The 21,852-nt window shown below is 42.8% G+C and overlaps 1 long non-coding RNA gene across 1 annotated transcript in view; it reads right to left on the reverse strand.

Annotated features, from left to right (window-relative positions):
* Positions 1–1,432: 1,432 nt before the first annotated feature.
* The window catches only part of LOC143963563 (uncharacterized), a 72,598-nt gene continuing 52,178 nt past the window's right edge, over positions 1,433–21,852 (reverse strand). Inside the window, exons 2-3 of the long non-coding RNA XR_013270999.1 lie at positions 3,912–3,969; positions 1,433–1,595 (exon numbers count right to left, since the gene is read on the reverse strand). This is a non-coding gene — a long non-coding RNA (uncharacterized LOC143963563). The remainder of the gene's footprint in view (positions 1,596–3,911; positions 3,970–21,852) is intronic.

Raw genomic sequence — 21,852 nt, forward strand, 5'->3', positions numbered from 1 at the left:
CCCCCAGAGTGTCGGAAAGTTATTGGGGATTATTTACCAAAACTGGAGAGTGCAAAATCGGGTGCAGCTTTGCATGGTAGCCAACCAGCTTCTAACTTCAACTTGTTCAATTAAAGGTTTACTAAAATCTCTGTTTTTTTTCTTTTTAAATAAGTGTCCCCGATCCTGATCTTCTGGGGTCCCTCCGCGCCGCTCAAGGCTCCTCCTTTTCTCACGTGCCCCATCAGAGAAGTGCTCTCCCTCGGGACACCCATGCGGGCGCACGCCCGTGTCCTGCTGCTGTCTATTGACAGAGACAGCAGGACCCGGCCATGACCCATTGGATTTGATTGACAGCAGTGGGAGCCAACAGCTGTGCTGCTATCAATCTATTCAATCAGGACACAAGACACCGGCTAGAGCTGGTATGCTCATCCCCGGGTGAGAAAGAATGGGTTCAGGTAGGTAACAGGGGGTATCTGGGGGGCTGCTGCATGACAGAAGGTCTTTCAGCTTAATGCATAGGTTGCATTAAGCTGATAAAACTCGAGGGTTTACAACCCCTTTAAGCTTTGACAAAAAAAAACTGGAATCTGATTGGTTTCAATGAGGAACTGCATCAGATTTTGCACTCTCCATTTTTAGTAAATCAGTCCCTTTGTCTTCCTACACTTCAAATGACTAGAAGAACATCCTTTGGACTGCACTTACCTGAAGTGGCCATACTGTCTGCACAGACTGGGTCTAAGGCAGTGGCAGCTGGTGTTATTTTTTTTTGGGGGGGGGCAGCAAACAACCACACATCCCACCGAGCAGTACCCAACCTCCTGCTGTTTGCCGGTTGGTCTGGCACTTAACCCATCGTGGCGGGTGGGGGGTGGCAGGCAGCACGGTGTAGCGGCTCGCCTCCGAGTGTCCTCTCCTCTATGGCGGCTTCCAGCTCCTCCTCCTAGGTGTGCAATAGAATTGCCTGTCCTTTCAGCCAACCCGGTGAGTGTCAGTGTTACAACAGTCAATATTGATTCGCTGTTGTAACACACCTGGGTGGGCTCGGAGCGCACTCTCTGTGACCCAAGCCCACTCTATATTGAAGCCTATTAGACCTCTGGCTCTAATCTGTGCTTCAAAAAAAACAGCCCCTCGTCATTGGAATCTATGCGCCAGTGTCCTGAAAGGGGCTGGACGCATGGATAGGGGAGGTGGCGGCGGACAGAGGGGCGGCGCCCGTGCGCCCTTAATGGACCTAAGGAGGTATGTCATTGTATTTATCTGCATTTGAAATTAGAACAGGGATGTAAAGGCATTTAAACATTTTAAAGCAACCCTAACAGGTTAACCACCTCCTACTGGGCCTAATAAAAAAATATGGCATGCCCTCTCTTTTATATGTTCTTACTATGGAACATTTGGCTATTGCCTTATGAAATAACCCTGCCATTAAGGGTATGGTAAGTATGACATGTTTATTATTTAAAAAAAAAGTCACTTTAAGTTGGTAACTAGGTGGTACAGATGCCGGACGACTATCAGACATTTTCATCCATCTCTACCAGATACATGCTGTAGATGTCTGTCTTCCAGAGGTTTTTTACTCCACATCTGGTGAGATTGCCCTCCTGTAAGGAAACTTGGCAATCAATATTTTTTTTAATATATTCTTTATTTACTTATTTTCATTTCGTTATACATACAATACACTTATACATTCACAGTTCATCATACAAATATTTCCACCTTAGCCGCCTCCCTTCCCCCCTCCCCCCTCCCCTAAGGGAAAAAAAAAGGAGGACCTACCCCGTCTCGCTCACTTCTGCCTTCTATTCCAATATCCTAAGATATCTCTCCATTTTCCTAAACTTCCACCATTGCTTCCATATCCTTTGGTGTTTCCCCTCTGTATCTTCCATCCTATGGATCGACTCTTCTATAGATCTTGTCCGTTCTACCCTCTCTACCCATTCTTTCATGGATGGGGCATTTGGACATTTCCACCAAACGGGGATCAGGGCCTTCGCTGAGTTCAACAGATAGGGGGTTAAAGTGGCCCGATATTGTCCCACTCCCATCTCTGTGTCATGAAACAGGCATGCCCATGGTTGTTTTTTAACCCTTTCTCCTGTTATGTACCAAATTAGTTCTATTACTTGGTCCCAATAGTATTGTATTTTGGGACACTCCCACCACAGATGTGAGAAGGTTCCAACTACTGGGCAGCCTCGCCAACATGTTGGGGAGTTCTCTCCACTGTAGGCGTTCGCTCTCTGTGGGGTAACATACCACCTCACTAGCAGCTTATACGACATTTCAACTGTTTGCATATCTTTAGCCACCGAATGAGTAAGTCTTATTATCTTATCCCTGTGTTCATTACTACTTAGCGGGCCTATCTCTCTTTCCCATTTTTCTAGGTAAGATGGGTATTCACGATCCGCCTCTCGCTGCAATCAATATTTGACCTGTACTGCAAACTGATGGCAACTTCCATTGAACCCTACAAGAGATAGCCCTTCTATCCATGATTCCGGGCTCTATTAAATCGTCAAAAAAGCCCTAGCCGCAGCTATGGCAGTGATCCCTCGACACTGGAGATCGACAGATATGCCTTCCCTGGGTGATTGGTCTATTGAAGTGGATCGTATAAGAGGCCTGGATTGTCTGTTGGTGCAGAAAAAAGAGACAGAAGAAAGATTTTCCGTTACATGGACTTCTTGGTCCATATTTCGGTACTCTGCAGAGTTTGTCTCGTGGGCCGAAGAGGTATCAGATACAACCATATCCTAGCCTAGAAGGAGTGTCCCTTTACTTTTCCCTGTACCTTTCCCCATACTCTCCTGTAAGCTACTTAACAAATCTAACTGCTCTTGGAACATTAGTTATGTAATTTATTTGAAGATAATATGTAACCCTGACAGCATATAACTCTCTGCATATGAAAGTTCCTCATACAATAAGAGATGCCTTTCAATTTCTACATGCGTTTTTGACACACTTTCTGTTACCCGAAAATTGTAGTTTAACCTTATAGTTGCCATTATCAGTTCTATGTTATACTAATTAGTATTATTCTCAAGCTAAAGACAGAGAGTGGAATATACTATACAATGCCTTAATTGCCCTCAGTGGCGTAACTAGAACCTTCAGGGCCCCGATGCAGGAAACCATGGCGCCCCCCGACCTCCGGACAGGGCTCTTTTCTCCGAGCCCGATGGTGGAACACCAGGGCCCAGTCCCAAGTGGGTGGCTGCATATAAAGGAACCGATTTAAAAAACATCAATTACAGCCACTGTGCCCATCAAACGCCACCACTGTACCATCTAATGCCACCACTGTACCATCAAATGTCACTACTGTGTCCATCAAACTCTGCCGCTGTGCCCATCAAATGCCACCGCTGTGCCCATCAAATGCCACCGCTGTGCCCATCAAATGCCGCCAGTGTACCCATCAAATGCTGCCACTGTGCCCATCAAATGCTGCTACTGTGCACATCAAATGCTGTTGGTGTGCTCATCAAATGCTGCCACTGTGAATCCCCACTGCCCGCTCACTGTCTGCCCGCCACTTACCCTGTCTTGGTGGGGCAGCGGGTAACGGCCATGAGCGGGGTCCTCCATGCAGCTACTGCCATCCTCATCTCCCGTCCTCTCCTCCTGATGGGCGTCCAATAGCTGTGTCTATCGTTTCAGCCAATCGGGTGATGGGTAAAAGACCCGCACACCTGATTGGTGGAGAGGCCGTTCAGGCCCCCCCCTGCAGCAAGGGGCCCGATCGCCATGGCGATCTTGGCGACCCCTATAATTCCGCCACTGATTGCACTGTTTATTACCTTTATGACAATGTCAATTGAATATGTTAGCTTCATACTCCTGATCTTTATTATTTTAAAAAAATATAAGATTGAACGAAAAAAATATGACCACTTGTCACATACCTTTGTTGGAGGCTGAGTTGATGAGAGGTCTTCCCTTGCGGCTCTGGTTCAAACAATCCTAAATGTGATGACAGAGGTACAAGGCTCAAAGAAGCATGGGTGCATGGGTGCTGGTAGTTAGATAGGTGATTGACAAGAACAGAGACATAGTCAAGGTGAGCCAGGGTCATACACGGTGGGGCAAACAATTGACAGGGAGCAGGCAGAGCAAGGTCCAGTAGCAAGCTGAGGTCAGTAGCAAGGAATCAAGCAGAGCAAAGTCCAGGTGCAGGCCAAGGTCAGTACCAGGGAATTAGGCAGAGAATAGTCAGAGGCAAGTCGAGGTCGGTATCCAGGATCCATAGAGCAAGGCCAGGACAAGGCCGCTTGGAGCAGCTTTCTCTTCAGCAAACCAGGACAGCAATGAAAGATCAGTCAGCAAGGAGAAACACAGGAACATGGGTCACAGGAAAGCTACAGAACATCCAGCGATTAGCACACACCAGGGTCTCATTTAAATAGGTGCGTGGACATGCCGGCATGCAGAAACGCACCCCTTGTGGCAGTGCATGCTGGGTATTAGCCCAAGTTCCTCTTTGTGTGCCTCATGTGCTCCCTAGGGGGTTGCAGGGGCCCAATCTGTCACCCCCTACAGTGTCCAGAAATGAGATTGTTGTACTGAGCTGGTCTTGGTACTTTGTAGTCACTGTCACCAATCACAGCGATCACACAATAGCTTTCATTCATAGCCATTCATTGTGTACTATTGTGATCTCTGTGTTTGGTCACAGTGATCACATGGTACAAGGGTCAGTCACAGCGGACCTGTACCCCGTGATAGCTTTGGCCAATTGCAGTTATCGCAAAGGTACACAATGGCACATGAATGGATGCCATTTATAAAAATGATTGCTTACAACAGTGATCATCCCGCCAGCAAAAATTTGATAGCATGTTCTCAATTTTCCTGATGATTTATATTTGATGCTATGCCACAGCAATCATGCGGATACCATGGGTTTGACTAGTTTGAATCATTAATGAAATACTTACTTATCGTGTTTTTATACAATTTTGAGTATACTGCTGACAGGGGTGGACTGACAACTCATGGGGCCCCCGGGCAATAGGAGATTATGGGGCCCCCAGGCAATCAGATTATGGGGCCACACAGTATACACATACATGTACACACAGTATACACAGACATGTTTTTATTGGCTGAGAAGGTACTGGAGAGGTGGGGCAGCTATAATCTCAGGATTTTTAGACCAAAAGGATGTCGGTAAGGGACATTTCAGAGACAGATGTAAAAAAAAAAACACAGATTTTTACATACTGTCCCTGGTTTTACTGAGGCTGGCAGCCCTGACAGGGCCCCCTGGTGGCCCGGGGCCCTCGGGCAGTGCCCGAGTGGCCAAATGGTCAGTTCGCCCTTGACTGCTGATATACCATGTACCATGTGCAATAATGTCTACTATTTTACTATATGATGCATTAGTCATGTTTATCTGTATTCTGTATTATCTATGTTTTTACCTAATCTTGTTATCTATTGTCCTATGCTCAATTGTGTTATTAATAAATATGTTTATTATAATATTTGAGTGATTCAACCTACCCAAGTGTTGTGTTTCATATAAAGTCCAATTTTCCCTTATTCCCCCTTCTCCCCTCCTTTACAAACACTTTCTGTCAACAAATGTTGGATGGCAGGCTAGTAAATTTTCGGCGGACAACAGTCTGTTTTCAGATTTTCCTATCTTCTGTACACAAGTCCATCACACAAAAGTTGAAAGTACAAACACGTATGCCTGGAATCAATGCTCACCAAACACAACATTAGCAGAAGGTGCCCAAAGAGTGTCTCTCAAGAGCTGAAATTCCACATAGTACGTAACGTCACTACGCTTGTGTTTGTTGGCCGACAATTGTGTAAAGTTTGCATGCAAGACAAGTTCCTGGCACACGTCCTTTGGACAAAAGTCTAAAGCTTTGTTGGCCAACAATCCAATCGTGTGTACGAGGCTTAAGACTGGGATGCTATTAACGTTCATGTGCGTGTCAAGGTAATGCATTTAACAATATAGTGTATATTGCCACCTTAATCAGGCAGGCTGAAAAACGATTCATCATCTGTTTTTTTGTTGAAGGTGAAGAGATCAACCAATCAACTAACAAACTAGTTGGAACTTCATCAAGAAAGTTTAAAAATCTAATGAGATTATCCTGAAGAAGAAATCTATTTAAAATGTGTGTATACAGTATTTACTAAATATATTCTTATATCTTATGGTACTTCCTTGTCGCATGACAATGTTCTGCATTTTACTATCAAATTTGCTTTAGCTACTAATTAGCTTTGGTAAGTTGTTCTAAATACACAAACTTGTTCCCAGACGTACAATTCACACACACTAGAACTTAGTGACAAAGCTTTGTGGACAAAGGATCTGTGACAGTGAAGCTAATGAAAGCCTTGCACCATTGTGTTGTCCGGACATCAAGGCTGCTGATTTCTTTCTTTGAAATTAGTCACCAAGCGTAAAAGCTTAGGCCTTTTCAACCTTTCCGATTATTTCTGCCAGTAAGAAAGGATTAATCTGGGAACACATGACAAGAGTGCAAATCATTTAAAGGCACTTATTTAAATTTCAAGGGAAAAAATATCAATTGTTTAGGGCCACCAAAGAACTTGGAGCTGCTCAGACTTCTTCATCTCAGAAAAAAAGCCATTGGGTCATTTGTCCCAGAAACAGACGCATTGGACTTCATGTATGGATGTTTGTGAGAGAAGGGGGTACTGAGTTGTCCATAACAACTAGATATTTATGCTTTAAGTACACATTAACTGCTTTAATACCGGACACTTTTACCCCCTTCCTGCCCAGGCCAATTTTCATCTTTCAGTATTTTCACACTTTGAATGACAAATGTGCGGTCATGCAACACTGTACCCATAAGAAATTTTTATCATTTTTTTTTTCACACAAATTGAGCTTTCTTTTGGTGTTATTTAATCACCACTGGGTTTGTATACTGCTACATTTCTTTGGTGAAAATAACCCAAATCAGTGTATATTATTTAACCTGTAGGAAGGTTATAGAGTCCACAAATTATGGTATATACTGTACTGTATATGTGAAAACTGATCCTGATGGACCTAATTTCTTGAGGCCTGAAAATGTCCGGACAGTATAAATATCCCCCAAATTACCAATTTTTTGGAAAGTAGACAGTCCAAGGTATTTAGTAAGAGGCATGGCAAGTTTTTTGAAGTTGTAATTTTTGGTCACAATTTTTTAGAATATGAAAAAATGAAAAAAAAAATGTACATATTGTCACCAGTGCATCATCATATAATTGTGGTGGTGATCAGAAGCACTGACTGGTGACAGTATGTAAAAAAATTTTTTTTTTTTTTTCCAGTTTTCCTTCTTTTTGTTTTTTCTTTTTTTCTTTAACATACAGTGATCAGAGAAATACAGTACTACCACAATAATACAGTAGTACTGGGGAGGTGATCAGGATTTTTTTTTTTACACACTATGATTCCTTATTACTGTAAATTTTACAGTAATAAGCAACCATTTTTTCTGAATCAAAACCATTCAGCGTTTACATTATGATTAGCTGTGAATGGCCACAGCTTATCACAGGGTACTGATTGGCTCTGTCTGTACCATGTGATCACTGTGGCCAATCATATGACATCCTCTCAGGGTAATGGTGCTCCCACCCAGCCGTAATATTACAATAGGCCAGGCGGAAAGGGGTTAAAGCGACACTAAACACTAAATTTAAATATACATTTTTTTACAGCAATCGTTCTAAAATATCGAGTATACTACGGCTTCATTTTTTTTTTCGTTTTAAGAGTCTCTTTCAATTGTTTTAAGGCTTCTTTGTTGCTCTATGCATGCTCCCTTTCTTCCACTGATGCACCTTACTTCTACTATTGTAGCGCAAACAGTGCCGTCATTCCTGGTCACATGCTCCTCTCTATTTATACTACAATTTCCATAGAGCTGAATGTGTCTGTAGGTAGATTAGTAGTCCATCTTCGAGGCAAGCAGGAAAGGGTAGCTACGTTCTTATACACAAGGGAGAATCCAGCTATATTTTTTCATGACTGGACTGGGATATTTGTGTGTATATCCAGCAAAAATACTTTGTATCTTCTTATTTGGTCCTTTTTGGTCTGTTAAAAACTGATCTCGGAGCAGTCGCATCTCGACCTGGATCACGTGGAGTTGGTGGCCATGACACATGGCGCGGCTATCCAGCAAATCCAATAAACCACAAGTGTGCATGCCCAGCACCTCCTAGACATGCATCGACACATGGAAGACCTTGATAACAGTGGCCACAGGAAAAATTTGCACATAAGAGGGATTCCAGACGCAGTGGAAGCACTGCAACTAGACTTGTGCACAACGGAAAATTTAGTTTTGTTTCGATTCGTTGTCATTCGTAAAATACATCATTTCGTTCTGTTATATTTGTTATATTACGTTAATACGTTTTCGAATAATTCGTTATTAGTCGTAGAGTTTGAATTCATTCGTTTGTATTCGTTAAAATTCGCTATTTATTTATGTATAGACATTCGTGATAATGATTCGTAGTTTGGAAAGTCGTTTGTTTATTGAATCTTTTAACACACACAATGACAACGTCTCTTCTCCTCGGCTCAAATACAATACAACACCCTTCTCACTCAGTTCTCAGGAATGCACTTTGCCAGTAATCCATCCTCTGGCACAAAATTAATTAGCTGATTGGACTATAAGATTTACTTTGAGCTGACCTTTTGTTTCATTAGATCTTTAAAGAATTACAGAATCATGTTGAATTCATTAAAATTCATTCGTTATATCTCTTTTGTATTAGTTGTTATTCGTTATTTTTTATTCGGACATTCGGATGCATCCGAATGTCCGAAAAATGCAAAATTCGGCCGAATTTCAATTTGTTACGAAACGAATTGCACAAGCCTAACTGCAACTATAGTCAGTGGTATGGGCCATTTTCAACACACTCCTGGGTAGGTCACTAGGCACATCTGTATCTGTTGACATGGAAAGGTGTCACAGAGCACTTAGGCCTAGGGGACGAGACACTGACCCACTGAGATGCTGCGTGCTGCCTGGTTAACTTTCCACAGAAAGAGGACATTTACGTTTGGCACAGAACCCTGGGCACCTGGAACATGAGGGAGCTCATATACAGCTATTCCATGACCTGCCATTACAGTGCAGCACAGGAGAGACTTACTGCCTCTTCTGAACATACTGAGGAACAGGCATATTGCATACCAGTGGAAATATCCCTTCTGCCTACAAGCGACTCATGGTAATCGCACTGCCTCACTAAAGGTACCTGCTAATCTCCAACCATTCTGCGACACCCTCGGCATCCCAGTAGTTAATGTTCTGGACTGGTACAGTGCAGTTCTGCAACCCGAACCCTGGATCCCAACCCAGGAAGAAGATACTCCTCAATTGCAAAGGAAGAGACAGAGGCGTCGGAGGCCCTTGTTTAATTCTCCATTGAGGATCCAAGGAGACATGGACACAGAAGAAAGCCCACGAGTATCTCCATCGCCCGTTCGGCGCAGAACAGATCATCGAATATAAAAACTACTAAGTGGTTAGCTGCTTTCCATACCGCTCCCCTCTATAGCCTGGGGCCCTGTGAACATGCGTCTCTTGTCCTTGACCTTAAGGCTACTCCTGAGCTCTAGTCTATGGCTGATTAAGGTAAATGCTCTCGCGTAAAAGATACCTCTGCCACGTAATTATGTTCTGAAACGTTAGATCACCCTCCGGGCTTGGGGGGGACTCTTTCTCTCATTTCAACTTGAAGCAGTGTTAGAGCCTAATCCTCTACACAGTGTAGTCTTTAATATCATGATGCAAGGCAAAGCTATGCCTTCGACCTCAGCCTTCAACCATATGACTGCCAGACACGTTAACATTATGCCCTGTTTCTGTTACTTGAAAGGGGGGGTTGTTTTCTACAAGGCCACAGTTGAGCCTGCTGGAGGTGCTCTTCCTCCGTACCCGCCTTACATAGCGGAACTGGGACACTTGGCAGAAACTTGCCAGTTGCTATGAAAAAAACAGATTTTCTGCTTTTTAATTTTTTCTATTTTTTTTTTTTGCTTTGTTTGTTTTTTGTTTTATATATCTATTATTACCTTCTACAATGACTGAGTCACTGGGCATTCACACACAAACTTAGTCTGTGATATGACACTGAGCTCTATGATCTATTATTTTTCTGGTGGAGATTTTCTTGATTAGCAAGCTTTTAGAGGCCCATAGAGAGCTTACTAAAGTCATGTATGCTGTCAGAATGGTGAAGGATGGAAATTAGGCATATCAATGTCACTGTTATAGTTCACTGTTTTAGTTTCCTGATAAGGTACAAATTTTTCTTATTCTTTTTGTTATGTGTTACAGTATCATGTTCTTCCACTCGAGACCCCTATATCACTTGCTTTAGGCTCACCTTTGGTTCTATAGCCTCTAACTCTGGATGGTAAAGTCTCAGGGGGAGAGTACATTAGTTCTTAAACCAAACCAGCTGATTAATAGGCTCCTGGGAGGACCTCAGGGGTGCGGTTCTTTGATCTCTTGTTTATTAAGTAATTGCTATGGTGAACAGTCCGAGTAATCCTGGGTGGAATGTTGATCCTTAGGACCATGTATATACATCAGGTACTGCAAATTTATAGGTCAATTAAAATGACACATTGGCACCTGTCTCAGCCTGGGACGTAAGGTATGGGGTGGGACTGTGGATATGATCAGTTGTTTTCTGGTTCTACACCCTGTTAGGGTCCTCTGTCTCCATGCACACACTATCAAGCAGCAAAGCTGACAGGGAAGTCTGGTTGCCTTCTTTCTCAGCTGACTTTTTGATTATCAGTTGTGACAATTGTTGGTTTTCTCAGACTTCTAGGATGGAGGGAGTCAGGCGGAGGCTCACGTATCAGGGGCAGGCCTAGTCTGTATCCCTCTATCTTTAGTAGCTGAGGCTTTTTCCCACACTAGTGGAGTCTAATTTATGAAGTCTCTAGATGGTAGAGTCTATGGAAATACTTTGGTGTTAGACTCCCCCCCCCCCCCCTCAGAGAGGCAGGATCCCCTTTGAAACTTGCCGGATTACTTTTTCCTATCCCCCAAATTTTTTTTCTCTTAAGTGATTTAGCAGGTCTGAAAACACCTCCAGTATATTTGTGTGACACCCTTAATTTGGGGTCCAGTCTGCAACGGATATTGTATCCCGACTAACTTGTCAGGATTTCACTACTGATTGCTTAGGTTAGGTCTATACCCTACACCCCCCACCCCCTTTCTTAGTTTTCCCACATTTTCAACTGTCTTCCCCCTCCTCTAACTTTTTTCTTCCCTTTCTCTACCCAGCCCTCTCTGGCTACAACCTGCTGGTAATATACTATGGCTAGCTCGGCTCCTCTTTCTCTCAAGGTGTACTCTTTAAACGTTAAAGGCCTTAATATCCCATAAAAACATTGCAGTGTTCTTGCTGAAACATACCGTCACAAAGCTCAAATTCTCTTTTTAAAGAAAACCCACTTTAAATTGGGATCGATCCCCCATTTATCTAATGGTCTCTTTCCTACGGTTTATCATGCGATCTGTGCTGACTCCAAAACCAAGGGTGTTTTTGATTTTAATCTCTAAATCGTGTCCGTTTCACCTTACAGACCAATTGCTGGACCCAGAGGATAGATTCCTTTTCTTAAAATGTATTTGGAAAGATAGACCAGCGACCTTGGTCAATGTGTATTGTCCCAACACCAAGCAGGTAGTCTTTCTGAGAGACCCCTTCCTGAAGTTGACGACCTTTCAGACAGGTCTCTTGATATTGGGGGGAGATTTTAATATGGCTCTGAATCCACTTCTTGATACTTCTACAGGTACCTCCTCGCTCCTCTTCTCTGCTCTACATCAAGTGAAGCTTCAATTGGCCTCGCTCACGATCCATGAAACTTGGTGAACTCTCAATCTGCGAGAGAATGACTACACCTTTTTTTCATCTCTGTATAATCGCTACTGGAAGTTAGATTACTTTTTCATACACCAATCTGATGTGTCTTACCTTCATGATGCTACCATAGAGAACATGGTTCTTTCTGATCATCATCCGATTACATTAACTTTACAATTCCCCCAGAGTAACGTATACTAAGATCTGGAGAATGGATGCCTTCCTTCTTACAGACCCTTCCATTAGACGGGAGAGAGGTGACTACTTCCGCAACAATGATACTCCTGATGTGTCTTCCATGACTCAATGGAAAGTTCACAAGTGTGTTGTGAGTGGCCACTTACTAGCTATAGTGGCTAAAATAAAAAGGAACACCAGAAGGTCATAAGGGACATTTCTAATAAGATAACTAAGTTGGAAGCACAACATAAAGGTTCACTAGGTGTTAAGATAGCAAATAACTAGCAGATACAAGAGCACTTTTGTTGGAAGGACTATTTGCAAGAACAAGACAGAGCCAGGTCTTAACTCAAAAACTGTTCTATGAACAGGGCAATAAGACTGGTAGGCTCTTGGCCAGATTTACACAAAACTGTACATCACATGACTAACGCATCAGGTGTGACCCATTCCAAGAACAAAGATATTGTGCAGCAGTTCCAATGCTTTTATAGTAAACTTTATAACCTTAAATATAGTGAACTTGGTCCCTTAGCAGACAAAGCACAAAACTGATCCAAGACTTTTTAGGCCAATATAGTCCTTGTGCCTTGACTACAAAAGACTGGAAAACGTTAGATGCACCACTGTCATTAGAGGAATATTAGGCGGCACTGAAGACCACAAAGCCAGGCAAAAACCTGGGTTCGGATGGTATCCCGGCGCAATACTACAAATGCTTTGCTGATCTTCTTACCCCAGGTTTCCTCAAAGCCTTCAACACCTTAGCTACTATTTCTTGCCCCTCAGAAACCTTGTTAGAGGCATACATTTCAGAAAGAAAATAAGGCTCCCGCTATTGTTGCTAACTATAGGCCGATATCATTCCTAAATGTGGATGTAAAACTATTCTGTAAGATCCTGGCAACCCGACTATCTTAACATGTGCCGGCTTGGGTTGGTCTGGATCAGATAGGATTTGTCCCAGGCAGAGAAGCTAGGGATAATACTACTAATGCCCTGAATCTGCATCACTGGCTCACCTCCACCCATAGGGAAGGTTTCTAATTTGGCAATGGATGTGGAGAAGGCGTTCAATCGAGTTGCCTGGGATTATACAGATGCTGTTTTAGGAGCTTTAGGGAGTGGGGCTTATATGCGTGCCTTCACCCGCTCACTATATGCCAATCCCAGAGCCACTTATCGGACTCCTTCTCTATCCATAATGGGACCAGACAGGGCAGTCCTCTTCCCCCCGCTTTATATTCTTACGTTGGAACCCTTGCTTCGTTGTATTTGGGCCAACTCAAATATAAAGGGAATTGAGGTTCACAATAAGGAATTCAAGATTTCTGCTTTCGCAGATGATGTTCTACTCTTTCTTTCAACACCCCTGACATCCCTGCCTAATCTAGTCCTGGCTCAGTTCAAGCTTATCTCAAATTTGAAAAATTGAAAATGAATTATTCAAAATCTTTTGCACTGAATGTTTCCTTACCAACAGAATTTGTTAAAGCAATGCCAGGCCAGTTTTCCCTTTCAATGAAAAACAGAGGCCATCGCTTACTTAGGCATACAACTTCCTGGTAAATTAGCAGACCTCTATGACATAAACTTTTTGGAGGATTTAAAAAATATAAAACAAGATCTTCAATGATGGGATGGGCTCACCATTCCATAGTTTGGGAGAGCCTCAATCCTGAAGATGATGGAGCTTCCGTGTTTACTGTACAAAATGCAGACTCAAATTCGCTTACCAACTATAAGAAAATATGTAGGACTTACCAAAGTCGAGTGGTGGAATTGTTCCTGACCTGCAACGCTTTTACTGAGTGGTCCATCTATCTTGGATAATTGATTGGAAGATACATGCTTGGTACAAAGGGTGGGTAACACTTAATCTTAGAATCTGATCTGGGCTCCTTGCCTTGGTTCTCTAAAGCACATATACCACATAACCTTGACTCGCATCCTATTATTGGGGCTACTCTGTACGCCTTTGACAGAGCATGCAAGGCTCAGGCACTGTCTACTAAGGTGTGAACGATAACCCTTGTTAAAGGTAACCCCAACTTCCCTCTAGGAATGGCTAAGGCTTACCTAGCAGCAGAATGGCCTTATGTAGAGATGCAAGCAAGACACTTTTTTTCACAGAGGAAGTTTCATGAGACGGAGGGAGCTGGTAGAATTATCCAGCACTAACTAATTTCCTTTCTGGTCCTATATCCACTTGAAGCACTACTTAGGCAACCCAGAGAACAGAGGAAGTTATTCTAAGGCCCCCATGGTATTTGAATCTCTGTTTTTTGGACCCCCCCCCCCTCCCCCAGAGCCATGTGATTTCAGTGCTGTACACCTCAATGTTTGGTAAACCGTATGCTTCCTTGAGCTCTGAGCATGTGAATACCCAAGAAAACAGATATAAACTTAAAACACGGTGGTATAAAACACCTGACCTGCTTCATAAATTTGTTCTGTCAGTTTAGACCATTGCTGGAGATGGGAAAAAGAGAAGGGAACTTTTCTCCACATATGGTGGACATGCTCACTGATCCAGCCATATTGGCCAAGGTACACGACACGATAATACAGATTGCCTCAGTCCCAGTTTTTTCTAGCAACATATCTCCTTCATCTCACTAAAATATCCAAAGAAATATTATAAGTCGGTAGCCATGCAAATGATCAATGCTGCTAGGCTTTGTATATCGGCGCACTGGAGATCTATGTTCCCCCCTCAATGAAAGAATGGGCCTTGAGTATAAATCATATAGCAGCGATGGAGGAGCTGATCTACACTTCTCAGGCTAGAATATCCAGCTTCTCAGATATATAGGAACCTTGGATCAATTTTTGAAAATCTCAGTCTTATGAAGAGCTCATACAAAACACTTATTATTCTTTTGATGCAATGATCTTTCACATGTCACCTATAGAGGGCGCTATAGGTCCACTTTGAAACACGTAATTGCCAGCATTTGAAAGAGAGGGTTATTGGTGGAGTCCCCACCCTCTCTTTTGATCTTGTCTTTTCTGTGCTCCCCCCCCCCCCCTTTTCCCTTTTTTTTCTTCTTTCTTATATTTTATTCTATCCCCTATTAATTGAACTATAATTAATGGAGGTCTGGGAGATGGATTGGTTAGCCGGCTCCTAAGCTCACCCCTTTCATGACCTACTGTTCAACCTGACTATGTATACCTTTGAAGTGCTTACCCACCAAGCTAGGTACTACTCAGTTATTCCGAAAATGATCTCAGAGATGGAAGTTACTGTAACGAAAATGGTTAAGGTGTTATGGCCTCATTGGGAAGCCACTGTTAGATTTACATCATAAATGTTTGAGGAGAATGTTACCTTTTGACGTACATCTTCTTTACATTTTCCTTGCTTCTGTCCACAGGACGTGATGTATTTGGATACATTTTTGTTACCTTTATTTGTAACTCTTGTAAAAATCTCTCAATAAAATGTTTATGATCAAAAAAAAAAAAATTGAGACCCTGCTTAAAGCCTTTGGCTTGTTCCGGTGAATGTATATATAAACCAAAATCTATTCTCTAGATTTGCACTGGATGCACCGGTATTCAGTGTATCCGCATGCTGGAAGTCCCATACATGTCAATTGGGTTGCTCCCAAATTGACATCCACACTGATGTCAAATTGGGAGCAGCAGCTGTTTTCGTGCAGCCACTGCGTCCCAATTGACATAAATGGGACTGACTGCATGCTGATGTAGGGAACATCTGTGCATTCTATGCAGACTAAACATGGCCCTCACTCAAGTATACTTAAAAACCACTTCCCGCCTGGCCTATAGCAAAATGACGGCCGGGCGGTGGTTGCGTTATCCTGACTGGGCGTCATATGATGTCCTTCAGGATAACAGCTGCCGCGCTCTCGTGGGGGCACGCATCGCGACGATCGGTGGTGCACGATCTGACACACCGCTACACTGATCTTGGTAAAGAGCCTCCTGCGGAGGCACTTTACCATGTGATCAGCCGTGTCCAATCACAGTTGAACACGATGTCAACAGGAAAAGCCATTCATCGGATTTTCCTCACTCGCATCTGACAGACGCGAATAAAGGAGAGCCGATCGGCGGCTCTCCTGACAGGGGTTTTGCGCTGATTGTTTATCAGCACAGCCCCCCCCCCTCGGATGCCCACACTGGACCACCAGGGAAGCTGCCAGGACCACCAGGGAAGAGGGCAACATGTGGATGGCCAGGTATGTACCCCATGGCCATCCACATGTGCAAATTATGCTCAATCTGTGCCAATCAGTGCCCACAAATGGGCACTGACTGGCACCATTATATAACATAACATCTGTGATGTCCAGCAATGCCACCCATCAGTGCCACCAATCAGTGTCATCAGTGCCACCCATCAGTGTCCATCAGCGCCACCTATCAGTGCCCATCCGTGCCACCCATAAGTGCCCATCAGTGCCGCCTATGAGTGCCCATCAGTGCCACCTATGAGTGTCCATCAGTGCCACAAACCAGTGCCACCTATCAGTGCCCATTAATGCCGCCTATCAGTGCCCATCATCAGTGCCTGCCAGTGCCACCTCATCAGTGCCACCTCATTGGCGTCCATCAGTGTCACCTCATCAGTGCCCATCTGTGCAGCCATATCAGTGCCCATCTGTGCAGCCATATCAGTGCCCGTGATTGAAGAAGAAAACATACTTATTTACAAAAAAATTTAATCGAAACAAAGAAAAACATGTTTTTTTTCAAAATTTTCTGTCTTTTTTTATTTGCGCAAAAAATACAAACCGCAGAGGTGATAAAATACCACCAAAAGAAATCTCTATTTGTGGGAACAAAATGATAAAAAATTTGTTTGGGTACAGTGTTGCATGACCGCACAATTGTCATTCAAATTGCGACAGCGCTGAAAGCTGAAAATTGGCTTGGGCAGGAAGGGGTCTAATTGCCTGGTATTGAAGTGATTAAAGAGGTTCTTCTCTCTGGAAAAAAAAAATTAAAAGGCAGCAGCTACAAATCCTATGGCTACTGACTTTTAATAAAAGGACACTTACCTGTGCAGGAATTCAGCGCCGTCCTCAAGCAAGCTAATTCTTTACTAGTGTCCAGGTTCCTGGCACCAGCATTTTTAGTGTGGGATTCCGACTGTGACAGCTTGTGGCTTCACAGCTGGCTTCCTACTGTGCATGCACAAGGAGATTTCTGGGACAAATCACAAAGTGAATGGTCCCGCGGTCTTCTGGGACCTGTGATGTGTCCCAGAAATCTGTGGGTGAAGAGAGCGGGGCCAAACGTCTGCTTGGATCCCTTAAGCAATCCAAGAGGAAGAGGGAGCTGTTATCTGTCAAAACTAGGTACCCGCTTCCAAATGTGGTAGATTAGAGGTGGGAGAAGACTTAAAGCAGAACTTCCCCTTTTGGGTGACATTCCAAGTTTAACTACACCTGTGTGAAGGAGATGTTAATTGCGAGTCAGTGGCTTGCAGTTGTAAGACTGTAACAAGAAGCATTGTTACTGGCAGGATCTTTAGGCAAAAAGATTTTGTAACAGATTTACAAAAAATGATTTGTTTAAAGTGGAGCTTCACCCAAAAGTGGAACCTCTGCTTCCTCCCCCTCTCCGGTGCCACATTTGGCACCTTTCAGGTGGAAGAGGGGAATGGATACCTGTTTTTGACAGTTACCCATCCCCACTTTCTAGAGATTGCACCAATGGCGACGTTCCTCGGAAGTTTAGCCCCCCTCCTCCTTCATCACCGCCGGGCCAGTTGGAAAGCACAGCACACTTCGCACATGCACAGTAGGGAACCTGCTGTAAAGCCAAAGGGCTTCACTACCAGTTTCCCTTACCATGAACGGTGGTGGCAGCACCCGATAGCCAATCGTGGGATCCCTGGACAGGTAAGTATCTTAATAATAAAAGTCATCAGCTACAGTATTTGTAGCTGCTGACTTAATTTTTTTTTTGTAGGGGGGCAGAACTCCGCTTTATGAAGATTGCATACAGAGAGACACAATACCATTCATACTTTGTAGATTAGGGTTTACATACATTTTATAGTATAACTAAAGGCAAAACTTTTTTTTTTAGTTTTGGATAGAGTGGAGAGGGATTAGAACCCCTGTTAGTTTTTATTGCTATCTGTGTCCCCATTAGGGAGATTCACTCTTTCTATGTGTCCTGTTTACTGTTATGATCGAAAGTGAAGGTAAAGAAGATCTCAAATTTTGGATTGTTCCCAGAAAAAGTAATAGAGGGGAAATCTTCCAACGGGGACACTGGTTCTGGTGATCTGGGGGTTCCCAAGGAATTCCTTTAACTGCTTCAGTCCCGGACCATTTGGCTGGTCAAAGACCAGAGCACTTTTTGAGATTCGGCAATGCGTCGCTTTAACTGACAATTGCGTGGTCGTGCAACGTGGCTCCCAAACAAATTTGACTTATTTTTTTCCCACAAATAGAGCTTTCTTTTGGTGGTATTTGATCACCTCTGCTTTTTTTTTTTTTTGTGATATAAAGCGACAATTTTGAAAAAAAAAAAACATTCATTTTTACTTTTTGCTATAATAAATATCCCCAAAAATATATAAAAAAATGTTTTCCCTCAGTTTAGGCCGATACGTATTCTTCTACATTCCTACATACATTCCTACATACAAAAAAAATAGCAATAAGTGTATATTGATTGTTTTGTGCAAAAGTTAAAGCGTCTACCAAATAGGGGATAGTTTTATGGCATTTTTATTCATAATTTTTTTTTTTTTTTTACTAGTAATGATGACGATCAGCGTTTTTTTTTATCGTGTCTGCGACATTATGGCGGACACGTTGGACAATTTTGACACATATTTGGGACCATTGGCATTAATACAGCGATCAGTGCGATTAAAAATGCATTGATTACTGTAAAAATGTCACTGGCAGTGAAGGGGTTAACGCTAGGGGGCAGTAAAGGGGTTAATGTGTATCCTAGTTAGGGTTCTAACTGAATGGGGATGGGGAGTGTGCAGGGAAACTAACAGCTCGCTGTTCATACTCTGTATGAACAGACAATCTGTCAGTTCTCCCCTCAGAGAACCGGAAACTGTGTGTTTACACACACAGTTCCGGTTTTTCTGTGTGCCCAAGCGATCGCGGGAGCCCGGCGGGGATCGAGACCGCTGGGCACTCGCATCAGCTCGGGGAGCAAGCGCGCGTGCCAGGGGGCGCACGCGCCCTCTAGTGGCCACAGGGCGAAGCGAGGTTACATAACGTTGTTTCGCCCAGCCGTGCCATTCTGTGGCGGCTGGTTGGCATGTGGTTAATTTGCAGGGATTTCCTCTCACTTCCTGTTTAGCTATGGGACAGGAAGTGAAGGGAAATCTCCACAGATGGCAGAGAAAAAAACTGACAGGGGTTATAACCTTCCCTTGCTCTATCCAAAATGAAAAAAAAAGTTTTGCCTATAGTTCTACTTTAGGTGCACAAACCAGCATATGGTAGTACTGTTTCCCATGTAGATTCGGTTACTAGAAATATAAACCCAGATATACTGTCAATAAATATGCAGCTAAAAAACAAACTAATTAAAGACAAATCATTCTGACAGCCAGAGACAGCTTATAAGATAATGAGACATAAGTAATAAATCTGTACTCATGAATTACACCTCTGTGTAATATTTAGCACCTAAAAATTCCATTACATTCTATGCGGAAACATGACTAGCAGACCTTGAGATAAAATATCTTGTACAAGGCAATTCTAGTCAACTCCAGAAAAAAGTGACATAAACATCCCCACAAGGATAATGCAATCAGACACAAATGATTAGATTAGTAAAAGATGTTTTCTTATTATGGTAACAAAACAAATACTTTTCATACCCTAGGGTAAAAAAAAAAACACGAGAAACAATAAGGTTTACTATTAGTTTATCTCTGTTGCTGGAATAGCCAAACCGATGAGACGTTTTAGTTGTATAATTATACACAAAAGTGAAATTGACATGTTTAACATATAGCTAATGTCTTTAAGAGCACCAATACAAAGAACTCATTAGCTACTAATACAGTAGTAAATTACTTCTTATCAGCACCTTGTTTACACCATGCATAATTACATATGTTTGCTATCTGGCCAAGGGGGACAGACAATGAATCAGAGACAAGGATTTTCTTGTAGACAATGACCTTCTTTGCCAATGCTATCTCTTATGCCGCATACACACGATCAGACCATCCGGCAGACTTAGTCTGGCAGACCTGAGTCCGTTGGACAATTCGATGGTGTGTGGGCTCCAGCGGACTTTTTCTTCCCAAAAGTCCAGCGGACCTAGAAATAAGACTGGCTTCAAATTTTTCCGCCGGACTCGGCTTTTAGAGGACAATCCGTTCGTCTGTGTGCTAGTCCGACGGACTAAAACCGACGCTAGGGCAGCTTTTGGCTACTGGCTTTGAACTTTCTTATTCTACGTCATCACATTTGAATCCATTGAACTTTTGGAGTGATTGTGTGTGGCCAAGTCCGTTCATTTGAAAGTCCGGCGGACCTCAGCTGCAAAGCCCGTCGGATTGTCCGCCGGACAAAGTCCGTTGAAAAGTCCGGTCGTGTGTACGCGGCATTAAGCTGGCCATACATGGATCGAAATGCAGCCGGTTCAGCAGGGACTGCCCATAATATGATTCATGTGTGGAAACTGTGGTTGAATAAAAGTCAATCTACTGATTGCCTTTCGTTTAACCGCTCTGTCAGTATATGTTCTCTTGATCAGCGGCGCAGGTAATAGGCTGATGGTGGGGGAGTCTCCCCACTGTCACAATGTAAAGACAGAGCGGAGAGAGTTACCCCCCCCCCCTCCCCAAAATGTGTGATGGGGGATTTTTTAATTGTTCAACCTGCTGGCCGAATGGAAAAACTGACTGATGCGTTTGGCCAGCTTTGCAATGGGGTTGATTTATTAAATAAATATAGCATTTTTACTTTGCAGAGTGATTTTACCAAACAGAATGAAAATAGTTTTTTAAGTGAACATGATCTCTTTCTTAAATCAGACCTTCAACCTTCCCATCTATTTTCTTTCATTCCACTCCTCTCCCCCTTCTCTCCTACAATTGGAACTTTTTTGAACACTTATTTATTGTTCAAATTCGAAAAGACCTCTATTTGGTGGGATTGTAAAGGCAACAATACAAAATAAAAAATTATAAAACATATAAATTTATTAACATAATCAAAATATACATAACAGAAGAGAAAAATAGAACAAGCACTGCATATTTTAAATGGCATCTAAAAACAATTGATTGGTTAGAGAATGATACTGTCCTCTTATGAGTTCCAAGACCTCCAGAAGCTGGTGGAAACGTAATAAGCGGATCTTCCAACGTGTTTTCAACTGTGTAGTACAAGGGCCAGTCTGATTGCACAAAAACGGAAAGTATTTAGATTTGACCTCATATTATATGGTTGTGGTAAATCTAAAGAAAATCTATAGAAGAAAATTGTATAATGTATGGCCAGCCTAACACAGTGAATGACATTTGCCCCAATAGCATTGCCCATGCTTGTGATACTAGTCTATACAAAGTTTAATGTCGAGCCAGATGTTATCCACTCTGAATACCATAGTAAATATGTGATGCACAATTTCCTTTTGTTCAAGGATGACATAGGAGCATACTGTATTTTATGTTTGAATGCTATTGTTTTTTATCTGTATTTTTTTTTTAAAAAAGGAGGTCATGGGTTATCCCGCTGAACCACATCACCAGGAGGACCAGCTGCCTCTTCTTGGTTTCTGCAG

The sequence above is a fragment of the Lithobates pipiens genome, unplaced genomic scaffold, assembly GCF_037356315.1.
Source record: "Lithobates pipiens isolate NorthernLeopardFrog02 unplaced genomic scaffold, aLitPip1_a1.2 Scaffold_8, whole genome shotgun sequence".
In the NCBI taxonomy this organism is placed as follows: domain Eukaryota; kingdom Metazoa; phylum Chordata; class Amphibia; order Anura; family Ranidae; genus Lithobates; species Lithobates pipiens.